Source organism: Manacus candei, unplaced genomic scaffold (assembly GCF_025592945.1).
Source record: "Manacus candei isolate 608988 ecotype Guabito, Panama unplaced genomic scaffold, ASM2559294v1 h1tg000050l, whole genome shotgun sequence".
NCBI lineage: Eukaryota > Metazoa > Chordata > Aves > Passeriformes > Pipridae > Manacus > Manacus candei.
The window spans coordinates 35267817-35280445 of record NW_026138098.1 but is presented as its reverse complement, the minus strand read 5'-3'; the positions used below and the strand labels follow the sequence as shown (position 1 = coordinate 35280445).

At 39.4% G+C, this 12629-nt stretch overlaps 1 protein-coding gene and 1 long non-coding RNA gene across 3 annotated transcripts in view; one reads left to right on the top strand and one right to left on the bottom strand.

Moving 5' to 3' along the window:
• The window catches only part of LOC127476606 (uncharacterized), a 623146-nt gene that overhangs the window by 514044 nt on the left and 96473 nt on the right, over positions 1-12629 (top strand). The window lies entirely within an intron of this gene.
• LOC127476638 (uncharacterized) overlaps positions 1-12629 on the bottom strand; it is a 63202-nt gene that overhangs the window by 32209 nt on the left and 18364 nt on the right. The gene's annotated exons all lie outside the window — the stretch shown is intronic.

Genomic DNA, 12629 nt, shown 5'->3' with positions numbered 1-12629 from the left:
AAAGCCAAAAAATAGAGGAGCACTCTGATAGAATCTAGTGAAAAAGAGGAATGATAAACAGAAAGGAGAAGCTGGCAGAGACTAACACACTCCTTTTCGGGAGTTTACTAAGCTAGATGTATTTTTTTACAGACAGTATCACAAATGTATTATATAGTATAAGTGAACTATCATTGGTGATAAGGTCTGAACTTATAACAAATCACCCACACATGCCTGGGTGAAGGTTCCACCTAATCACAACCAAGACTTGCCAGCACCAGGATAAAAAAGGCAAGAACCCAGAAAACTGAGAAAGGAGCTTTATGTAATGCCTGCTCCAAGGTGTGAGCTGGGAGAAGCTGTTCCAGGGTCCCTGATCAGCTAGAAAACAGTGTTAGCTCTCAGGGCCCTCTTTGGAGAAGCCACAAGAAGAAGAGCTGTTAGCAAGGCCAGTATAGACAGAGAGAACAGTGGGTGGCAGAGAGCAACAAGGTAGCACAAAAAAAGCAGGTCAACACACAAAAACTGACAACTTAAATCAGGCCATGCTTCCCATCAAGCTCAAACAATGCCAGGCTGGAGTCAGGGAAGACACCAGCTGGTCTGACTGTGGGTTCAACAGATGAAGGCATGCTGAAAGTGCTATGTGTTCCCAAGGCATGGCAGTGCCTGCTACTCTACCTGCCACGTTACAATCTACTGCTGCCCTCCAGGGTAAGTCTTGTTTGCCAAGCTAATTTAAGCATGCAAGCATGGAAGATTAACTCAGTGCCATCAGACAGTGTGGTTAATTTTCCTCAGGTTTCTCAACAAGAGCTGAGCCAGTGTGGTCACAGTGGTGACCCTCCAGTCTGAGGTAGGCTCTGGTCACTGCAGACTGAGCAACAACAGAAACCCCACCTGTGCAAGTGCTTCCAGAACACCCACCAGCACTGGGATTTTGCTGGTTTCCAGCTGAAGAGCTGAACCGAGTACTTTTATAGGGATCCCCACATACCAAATGGGATTCTGTTGCTAATGGCCAATGCCAAGCAGCAGAATACAGAAGACAAGAATGAGAAGTGGGCAGAAGTGATGCAATTTTTTTTTTCTTGAGCCTTAAGCCTAACATTAGAAATCCAGAATTTTCTCAGAAGACGGTGACTCTGTGTCACAAACCTCACTTCACATTTTTAAAAGAGCCTTAGTGCCTGCCCACAGAAGGGTGCCACAGCTTTCATCACTGTTATCACTTCACATCCTTTCCACTCCTTTCTGCTTCACCGCCGAGGGAGCGAGTGAATAAATTAGCTTCATTTTCAAAACCAGGCTCTGTCATTTTTCCTGACTGTTAGTTCCTAGCAGTATTTTCCTTTTTGTGATACCAGTATCAATTTCAGGCCCAATTCTGAAATCATAGAAAGACAGAGAAGCACTCTTTCTTTACTGAATTCAGTGAAGCAACAGATGTACAGTCAGAATCAAGCCCATTAAATGCAGATCAAACTTTGTCTTTTCTCTGTCTCTCCCGAATACAAGGTACCAGATGGAGGATTTGGAGTGTCTAAAGAAAAGCTTTGGTTCAAACACAGCCCTGAGAGAAGCAAAAATCCAATAAGTTTATGGCATACAAGTCACTTTTGCTCTGACACCCACAGATGTGGATTCCAACCTTCTGTTTGCAAATCCCTGAGGTCCACCTGACTGTTTTCAAGGGATTCAGAAAACCTGCAAAAAACAGCTTAGGAGAGCAAGCTGTGTTTGGGGACAAGGCATGGAAGGGTATGTAGAAGTCAAACCAGGTCAACAATTACTGATTGATTCCATTACCTCATTTTTTCACACTTTCTGTAAAGGTAGAAGCTATAAGCAACATCTATATAAATAAAAGTATTATATTTATACAAATTTAAATTTTTTATATCTCTTTATTCTGCTATTGCTTTTTGCTTTGGGAAGCAGGTGTACTCCTAAGCCACAGGGATGCAGTGTGGCAGTCATTCAGAGTGAGATCCACTCAGGATTATTACAGTACATAGCCACAAGCACTGCAGTGGTTGGATATTATAAAGCCATGTAGAGTTAAATTAATCCCTAGCCTGGAAAAAATGTTCAGTGCAGTCAGGAGCTGTACCTTGGAGTCACTGCCAAATCCTATTCCCCAAAATGCTATTCCCTTCAACTTCAGGGATTGCACATGACTTTCCTCCACATTCACTCTGCCATATCAGGGATCACTGCTGAGTTTTCAGGCCTGATCCAGTTCATAGTTTAGGCATAACATGGTCAACAAATTAACTGCCAGAGGCCAACACAGAAGCACAGATCTCCTTCCTCACTTCTGTTCTGTCAAAAAAATACACTGTGAGGATATTTCCTGCTGCAGTGTTGTCAGATCAGAGGTCATCAGGGGCAGCTTTTGTGTGACTGTGGCATATGCTGGAAGCTGTGTGTAAAGAATTAACCATAAAATAAGACATAATTTCAAAACTTAAAATAAAGTATAAAGCCTGTCCCTAAAATAGTGTTGCTTTGGTTTGGCTCTGTCTGTGTTGTTGGGGTGTTTTTTAAATAAAATATTTCTCAAGAGTTACGTGTAAACTTTCCAGCACAAATGGAAATTAGCTTCTTCTAAAATGAAATCTACCACTTTACTCTCTGTAATAAAGCTGGTGCCAAATAAGTCTGACTGGACTAAAGCCTGTCCTCTGAAGAAAAGTTGCAATCTAAGGACATTCACCAACAGCATTAGTTTTTCTCTGAAGCTACATCGGCCACAAAACTAAAACTAGTTTTAGCTCAAATCTCCATCATACATTTATGTTACACATAAAAAATTATGTTTTCCACACAATTTCACTTGTATTTCTTTGCAGATATGCAAGTCCACTATAAAGTAGATGCAGTCTAACTGCTTTCCAGAGTATTTTATGCCAATGTTAGTCTAGATCAAAATCCAAAAAGTCTCTAACCCCTTCAAATACCTATCATGTCTCCTCTGTCACTGACTCTGAGGATGTTTCAAATCATTTTTCACACAACCAATGCTTTTTATGCTGTCAAATGTAATGACAGCACAGCTACAGCGATGATACTTGCTGATGGGTGATGCAAGATTTGATTTACCAAGGCAGACACATTCCTACCACACACTCGTCTGCAATCAGAGCAGGCAATAGGAGAAAATTCCAGTTACCTCCCCAAACCACACACACAGGCAGCAGTAGCAGGCAGAGGACAAACTCTTAGTGAAATGGTGCACAAACCCAATACAGTCACTCAGTCAAAGCTGCATTACACACTGCAGCTGAAGCCTCCCTGAGCAGTTTGGCATCTAATCCTGAGACCAACCTCGAGGCAAAAACCTTCTCACTGATAACATCAGTTCAGGAAGCACAGAAATGAATCCCCAGCTCAGGCACTGCTCCTGCTCACCCCATCTGTGCAGGGCAGCCAAGGTTCACCCCTGTTCACTTTACATACTTGTTTCCAAAAGGTGATGTGGAAATCTGACAAGTTCACAAGTGAAAACCATCTGAAATGCACATTTTCCTCAGGCATAGCTGTGACTCAAACTTGAGTTTTCGAGCAACATAAGCAATGACAGCTACAACTGCAAAGGTGTTAGCAAGGCCACAGGCAGCTTCTGATGGGTACAAAGATTGTGATATCAGCAAAAAGGGTTATGTTTGTCAGTCACACTTAGACTTTGCATCTTGTATAATCCTGCATATATTTAGCCAAATGCAAAATGGCATGTGACAACCTGTAAGGGAGCATGTGATTGATTACTGTGCCATGCCAGGGGAAAGGTTGGGAAAGTGAGCCATTTTTGGAAGTGTCACGTATGTCTTAAGTCTGAACTGCCAAACTTCTTAGTTCTTGGCAACTTCATTTTCTTTTGAACCTCACAGATGGGGGTTTTACAGGTTCCCTTCTCAAATGTGTCATGCAGCAACTTGCATAGTCACTCATGTTGTAGTTCACCTAACAGTGCACCTGGTTATCACTCAACAGCATCTTTTTCAGGTAACACTGTGGGGCTGTCACTGCAACCAATATAAAGAAAAAGGCTTTCCTTGGACTACTACTAAATGCTTGTCTAATTGCCAGCACAGTGTTAAATGCCTTGGGAGAAATCCTATTTAATGGCTTGTCTGTAGGTACACTGTATAAATAGGGGCTTATATGTATTTTCATTCTGCCTATAAAACACTGACCTTTAATTATCAAGCAAGTGTTTGATACTTATAACAATATTGGAAACAAATGTAAAGAATAAACTATTGGAGAGTTCCAGCCAAACAGCACCGAGTTCTAATTAAGGCAAACTAATCAAAATGACTGTGTTTGCCTTATTACAACTCGTGTCTGCCTATTTAAAAGAGCAGCCTCGTGGGAGAGGGTAGAGGAGACAGAGTCAGAGCCATCTCACAGGTGTGCAGCTGAAGGACAGGGATCAACAGGCACAAGGTAGAAAGAGGGAATGACCTTTTTTCCCCTGAGAGTGGTCAGACCCAGGAGCAGCAGTTCAGAGCAGCTGGGGAATCTCCATCCTTGGAGATATTCAAAGCTCATCTGGACACGGTCTTGAGCAACCTGATTTATCTGGGCTGCTTTGAGCGAGGTGTTGGACTGGGGGCCCCCAGAAGTCTCTTCCAAACCCAATTATTCTTCAGTTCTACAATTCTAAATAGGCTTGGGGCACAAAAATGCAGAGAAGGAACATGTTGATTCCTTCATTCCCTCTTCCCAGTAGTTACCTGAAACTAGTCCATGGAAATGGACTGCTTCCTTCAAGAGCAGGTTTGAGTCAAGTTGAAAAACCATTTTCCACTCCAAGTATTTTTGTAAAATGTACATATGTGAGGCTGGGAGAAGAAAGGGGACAGAACAAAGTCTGTACATTGATAGCATCAAAGTAAGACAGCCTAAATTCAGAGGACAGAAAAGGAAAGAAAATGTCTTTGAGGAAAAAAAATCTGGTAGAAATCTGATCAAGAAAACAGTTACATGACAGCTGTTAATAAAATAAAAAGCCTTTCTGGATTAGTTTTTGCACAAGAAAAAAATGTTTCCTTCTCTTCCTTTACTACAGACGGGGATGAGAGATGGACAAAATCATCTGGGAAATGCCAACATTTTCAACTGGATTCTCAGTGTGAATGGGAATATTGCTGTCCTAGTTGAGTCTACCCTACCTGAGGACCAGACTAGAAATATCATCAGTTCCTGTGAGAAGAGAGAAGGGTTTCTCAAGATTTAATTTAAAAGCCCCATTCTTTGAAAATCTCCAAAATAATGTAGATATTTAGAAGTATTTCAAGTGCTTTTTGCTTGCTAATCTCATCCATGACAAATCAAAATGCACTCAAAAATCTGCTCCTATAGACACAAGCTGAAATACATGATGTAAAAAACAACAATATAAAGGAAAAATGCTAAAACACATCTCTTTGATAAACATATTCCTTGAGGATAATGATGTCTTTCCAAAGATTAAGGAATAAGTACAATAACTACTGACATGGGGAACGACTGGGAAAAAGGTAAATGAAAAGAGCAGGTAATTTTAGCTTCATTTTAAAATTTCATTTAAAAATCAGTGTTCTACCTTTGCTGTTTCTGGCATGGAGCAATGAGGACATACTATTCTTCAGAGCAACAGAATGGAGATTTCAGTTCAAGTCATCAGCACATCAGAGATCCTTCTAAAATAAAGTATGGGGGATTTTTAGCTTAGTTTTCCTGGGTTCTTCCTTCATTTTCTTTTCCAGCAATTTATTCTTTTTCCTCTCCTCCCATCATTTAACAGCATACTAGTGTGAATATGAGCATTACATATCACTTGCAGGTATAATGAAAGGATAGCTCTGAACAGTACAGTTACTTTCTACAAATACAATTCCTTTGCTATGCTTTCAGTAAGAAAAAAAAAATAAAAATTGTCACCACCTGACAGCAAATGAATGAGTTGACAGAACATAGGGCCTGGTCTCAAACCAGAGAAGGTGGCAGAATGAGACAAACACCTTCCTCTTTGAAGTAACTCTTGCACCATGGTTGGATTACTCCTTTTGTAAAGGTGATGTGCACGTGCTGAGCAAGGAACCACTGTTCACACACTCCAAGTAAAGAAAGAGCCTGACAAGCCACAGTCTGTTTGCCACATCCACCCAGCAAGAGACTTCAGCTCACACGTTTTTCAGGCACATCAAACACCCCTCAATGTAAAAAGAAAGCAACTTTCAGCCCAGCTGAAATAACACAGCTCAATCCATCCACTCTCCCCTGTATAATCTAGCTGAGAACAAACAAACAAAAAATAGTCACGGAATTGATTTTCTCCTGCTGTTGCTTCTTCAGTGCTATTGTCCTTTTAGTAACACCTCTGGAGACCAGAGCAGCACATTCCTTTTCCAGCAAGACCTCTTCAGAAATCAATAGCACCTGTTCAAGGGATTTATAGCATGATTCTGCAAAATCCTTTCATGGTGGCATAACTTGTTAGGGAAACTGTGTGCAGCATTGTCTTTACAAGAGCTCTTCTAAGACTGAAAAGAAATAAGTCAGTGAAGGTATAGTAGCACCAGAACCACACAAATAACTAATGAATTGATGCAAGATTTTAAGGTGACTTTGAGAATGATAAACAGGGGGAAACATCTTATTTCTCTGGCTTGGGGAAAGGCATTGCCACTTAAAGGCAGGATACCACTTTATACAACAGAGAACAGTCTCTATTATTTTAAGTTCAGTGTTGCTGTATCAGAGGAAAGATGAGAGAACACTAAGATTTCTGATCAATAGCTGTCATCAGCAAATTTTCAGGGTGATTGATGCAACTGAAAGGGATGAAACTGGTAATACAGCATTTAACAATTTGCTCCACTGAGGAAGGAAACATGACCCAAGCACAGCAAAATCATGGCTGAGCCCCAGTTAGAACAGGCATGTAAATCAGCTTCAGTCTGTAGATCCAACTGCAGCACTGGGAAGTCTTGAGAAGGAGCTGCCCAAGTATTTCCATGTATGAGCTTCTGAAAGAAGACTGAAAAATCATTAAACACAGGAAAAGCTGAACTTCACTATAACAACAGTTGCTCTATCTCTTTTTTAAACAAACTCACAGAATGCCAGAATATGCTGATTTGGAAGGGACCCACAAGGATCATCCAGTCCAACCCTCAGCCCTGCACAGCCCCATCCCCAAGAGTCACCCCCTGTGCCCCAGAGGATCATCCAAACCCTCCTGGAGCTCTGGCAGCCTTGGGGCTGTGCCCACTGCCCTGGGGAGCCTGGGCAGTGCCCAACCAGCCTCTGGGGGAAGAACCTTTTGCTCCATAGTACTTTAAAATCTTTACTTATTCTTTATTAGTTCTTTTGCTTTAGGGTGGGTGCTTAAGTTTTTGCTTTACTTATTGTTTGTAAGTTGTCTTACTTCTTTGCAAGCTGCTCTTGCATAGCCTGTGTGCCTATGCTTTGCATTATTATTATTACTGCATAGTTTAAGTGTGGGTTTTTTTGCAGTTAGATCCTATTCCAGACATAGCAAACCCCATAAATTGTCACAAATTTGTATTAATAAATGTGCTATTTCATGAACTGTTAGAGTGAGTCCCGTTTTTAGGTGCTGACAGTTTTGTTGATGGCAAAATAACTCATAGGAGAGACCTGCTGAGGGGTTTTTCTACTGCTATTTAGTGCAGTCCTTATATAAAAGGTATGAAAGGTCCTGTCTGTGAATTGAATGTCTAATTAGGTGAGACGCTAACAGACTGTTTTGGACATTAAAAAGTTTGATCTCCCAGGGGATGCTGATAGACAAAATAAATTAATACAGATTGGACAGAAAATTCATCTTTTCTGCCCCTTTTTCACATGACACCATTATAAAATACTGATGGAAAGGAAAAAAAATCTTTCTTTTTTTTTTTTTTCAGGAATAGTCACACTAAGAAGGCAGCATGTATGTGTTCTGAGAGTAGTTTCTTGTGTCCAGCAGCAATACTGATTTGACTTTTCAACCTCTATTGTTCCACACCCGTCTCATTTGTTAAATTTTACTGATAGAACTAATCTTTAATTCACTTCAGATCATTATCTGGAAACTATTTTAACATGGCAAAAAAAACCCTCCAGGGGATTGAAAAGCACATTGTTTCAAGAGTTTCTCTAATTACAAGAAAATTAACAAAGATATCAGAGAAACTGCTAGCCTGAGATGTTAAAATAACAAATTAATAGGCTGTATTCAGAAACATACAATATATTGATCTTTGTTTGGGTATTAGCATCCAGGGAACTAAAGCATATGAAAGTAAATCATTATCACTTCTCCTGTGGAATTCTTAAAGAGGGAAAAATTATTAATATTCTTTGTTGCAGAAGTATTTTTAATTATATTTAACCTTTTAGCACTATCCTCCCATGCATTCATTCCAGAGCACCAAAATTTCTTAATGAAATATAGTGGAAGGTGAAAATTAAAAATAGAGAACTAGGCATATAAAGGTCCTGAACAACTACTGCATTCTTTGTTCATACTATTAGTCTTTAACTTTCTGTCTGATACAGAGACTACACAGACATAGACAAGCATTTCTTAATCATATTCCTATGGTAGATGGAACAGAAAGTTTTGTATAGAACAGTATGGCAGGAAATAATATTATGGAGATGATTTTAAGGAGAGAGAAGAGTGAAGTAAATGCAATTTGACGCTCCATACTTGCACTTGCCTTCACAAAGGATATATTTAAATTTCAGCATGTGTCAGATGTGATGGTGCTGAAAAGTTATGAACTGTAATAACATGTGACTGACATATTTGACATGGTCAGGGCTTCAGTCAAAATTAAACTACTGGGCACATCACTTAGTAAACATTCTGCATACAGTACAAGAGAATTCACTCATTTGGTTCATTACCCAGTCAACAAAACTCTCAGAGAACAAAATGAGTATAAATAAGAAAACAGATCATGCAAATGTAACATCAGGGAAATACACTCACCTAATCAGGGCGTGGAGACTTATTTTTTAAGTCATATACAACCAACCATAGCTGCTCTCTTGGTTAAGTGTAGGGTACTAGGCTACTTCTGTGCAATGAAGTTAAAGACGTTAATAATGTTAATTTTTTTTCTTGTTGTGTTTGTTATAGAAAATCACAGGGAGATTTAACCAACATACTGGAGTTCTGTTATTTACAACCAACATTGCCCTGCCCTGCCCTGCCCTCCCCTCCCTCCCCTCTTCCTTTTTCTGGGATAGGATTCATGCTGACTTTCCTCAGCCTTCTAAAACTTCAGTTTCTTTTTCTTAAGGACCTAACTCTAAAATGCGACTACACAAATCAACTAAAGCAAAATAACAAAACCTATCTGTATTGGTTTCAACTGCCAGCTAACTGCATTTCCTTTAAACCATTCTTCTCTAAAGAATACTTCAGCAAAATACTATGCAAGACAGCTGGAGTAACAGGTTCACCTTAAGCTGTGAGACAGCACATCTCCAAGACCACCTTTTCAGAGGGAAAGGTGCATTTCTGTATTCCTTTATGTCAACATCCATCATCAACACCGTGCCATTATCTCCAAAAACACACAACAGAAACACAAAAATACAGTCTTTTCTAGTCTATTACTCCCTTTGAGCACATACCACAGCTAAAAGAGTTTCTGACAATGCCTCTTCAGTCATGCTAATTCCTACTTCCAGCTCGGATGGCATTTCATATGGTCCTGTAGTGGCTTGATCAGGAGCCCTACAGCATCACTGACAAAAGAGATTTATCATTAACAACAGTGATTTTGTTTCAAACCTCCAGAAGTCCCTTGAAATACACACCTATATCCACAAATAATCCAAGAGTTTTCTTTCTCTGCTGTTCCATTACATTGATAGCACCAGACAACTTCAGAAATACCAGAGAGAGTGGAAGCAGAGCAAAATAGTCTCTTGTCATAGATGACTGACTCACAATATTACTGCTTTACATTAGAATGTTTTAAATTCTTTAACCAATTCATATTGTTTCCACTGATGCGTGCATCACTGGATTCCAATGGGTTTAAATCACAGTGTTTAAAAATAAGTTGTAAAGAAAACAAGAAAAAAGTGGTGTTTGTTGTTGGGATGTTGGTGGTTTTTTAAACAGTTCTTTCTCAGCAAAGACAGGGAGACCAGCCTATACAATTCTCAGAAAGCTATTTAAAATCCTGGAGTTAGTCAAGAAGCATGGGAATGACTACACTGTGAGTAGGGAGTTAGCAGCAAGGATAAAGAGAACACTGTGTTTCCCTGTTTTCAAGCATCCAGTACTCTCCTGAGGTTGGTTGAACTGTCCAGGGCAAAACTTTGGAAGAAAAGACTTCAAAGTAACCTACTGCCTGATTTATTTTTTTTTTTAAATGAATGAAGCCATTTCAAGACATGTAACAATGTAAATTATTATATAAAATGAGTTTAAAGGCCAAGAAATCTCAGGAAAAGGGAAACCTAAACCCTCACTAAAAAAAAGCCAATATAAGCAGAGAGATGCACAGCAAGCCATTTTGTGCTACAATCTCTGTAAACCAAAACAAGCTTTACAGCTGTGTAAAGATCATGATTAAGCCATAGGCAACACAGTGAAGTGCTGTAGTGAAAGATAAAGTCTCTTTGTGCAGTTATATTAACAGCAATTTGAACTGTGCCTCAGTCTGCACAAAACAATGATGCTTTGATAGAGTCAAGCATGGGAATTTATTAGGGGCTTAGTAAAATGCCAGTCAAAACCAAAATGACAACATCTGAGTGACAGTCAAGAGGTTCAGTTCACTGCTGAGTGCTGGTGAATGACAAAACCAGATGCAGCCCAAGATGGCATGAAAAAAATCCAAAACACCAGCAAAACTAACACACTCTCGATAATATCATCTGCCTAAGGACTTGTGAAGGAAAGGTCTGAAGAGGAAATGAATGCTGAAGATATAGAGGACACTTGGGCCAGCAAGAGGCTTTATTGGTGACCAAAGAAATTCTGATCTGTGATGGTTCTGTGAAGATCAGTAAATGATCAGAGATCCGATCCAGGCATTGGTTTCTTCCACTTCTAGCAATGGGTGGAAAATGAAAACCTACTCATATACATCTCCAGATTCTGAAGGCCTTTCTTTATAATGAAGACCAGCAAACCCAGGTCCCACCACCTTCATATTTCTTAAATCCTGAATTTATGTGATGGGTACAGCACTTGGAAAACGGGAGGGCTGAGGCACGACTGACCCTGTGACTCTGCACTGGTCAATGTGGGGAAAAGGTTCCTCCCAGAGCTGCCCAAGGGTCATTTACAGCCCCAACCACCCTGTTAAAGGCAGCTCTGAAACACCTCCTGGGTATTAAGCTCATACTCAGCACAGCACTTCAGTGTTTTCATCTTCCCTGCCTGTGGAAGGAATGGAAGACAGCAATCTGGCTAAATATTCTCATAAAAGATAAAGGACAAGTTTCAGGGACAATATTTTATCTTAAGCTGGATGCTGATAATAAATACAGCTTTTGTAAACTTTACAGAAAATGAAAATACCTTTTCAAAACTTATCAGATATTGACAGCCCTGCTCCTCTCCTGGGTTTATTTTCTAAAATCTTACCTTTTCAGATTGCCCCTGACAAAAAGCATTAGCAGGGCTCTGTGGGTCTACAAAATACAACACTATTTTTCTAAAGAATACAAGATTACAAACACAAATAATTAATAAATATTATGGTTATTCCAAAAGTATTTTCAAGCAGAAGAGAACACATGACTTGCCAAAGTTTCTTAAAATCACTCAGTTAATATTTAATTATCTACATGAAAGAAACAAAACTTGTCAGTCAACTGGAGGCCCTCAGAGACACTTAGATTGGAATCATCACATAATTTTTGATGCTTGAAGAATTGGTGTCTTATCATGTAATTTCCCAGGTCAAATCCTAAGACTAGAGGATCTTTCCTCCCTCCTCAGCTGCCTAACCTCTTGTACAGCCATGGCAGGTTGCTATTATCCTACACTGCCAAGACAAAGTAGACAAAGCCCAAACCATTATCACACAATGCCCTTTACTAAAACCGTGGATCATATTTTTATAAGAAACACTGTTAAAGTACTATGATGAGCAAAGGATCTCCTAGATATGTTGACTTGGCTCTAAAAATAAGTTAATTTTGTGTCAAAGCTTGTGTTGGCACAGTGCAGCATTTGTGGAAACAGGTACAGTTGCTAAATTTTATCCTCCAATTTAATTATCTAAACAAAATTTAATGTATACACAAAGAAGACAGTATCTTGCCCTAATATTATCCTTTCCTGCTTCTTTTTTCAGTGTTCACACTATGATCTTAAAGGTCTTTCCCAACCTTAGCAATTCAATGATTCTGTGATATTCAACAGTCTTGGTATTAACCAACTTGAAAGGACAGTATTGGGAAGAATAAGTCAATAATTGAAAGAACAACCAACAGGCAAAAGAAATACATGATATGACAATGGAATTGAGAGATTTAACAGCAGAATTTAAGTCCTAAATTTGTAAAAGACACTTCAATTGTAGAAGTCACATGAACATACACAGCTGCCTAGGTTTATATGAAGACAAAAGTTTTATTTCCAAAAATAAAGTAAACCTCTTTAATTTTCC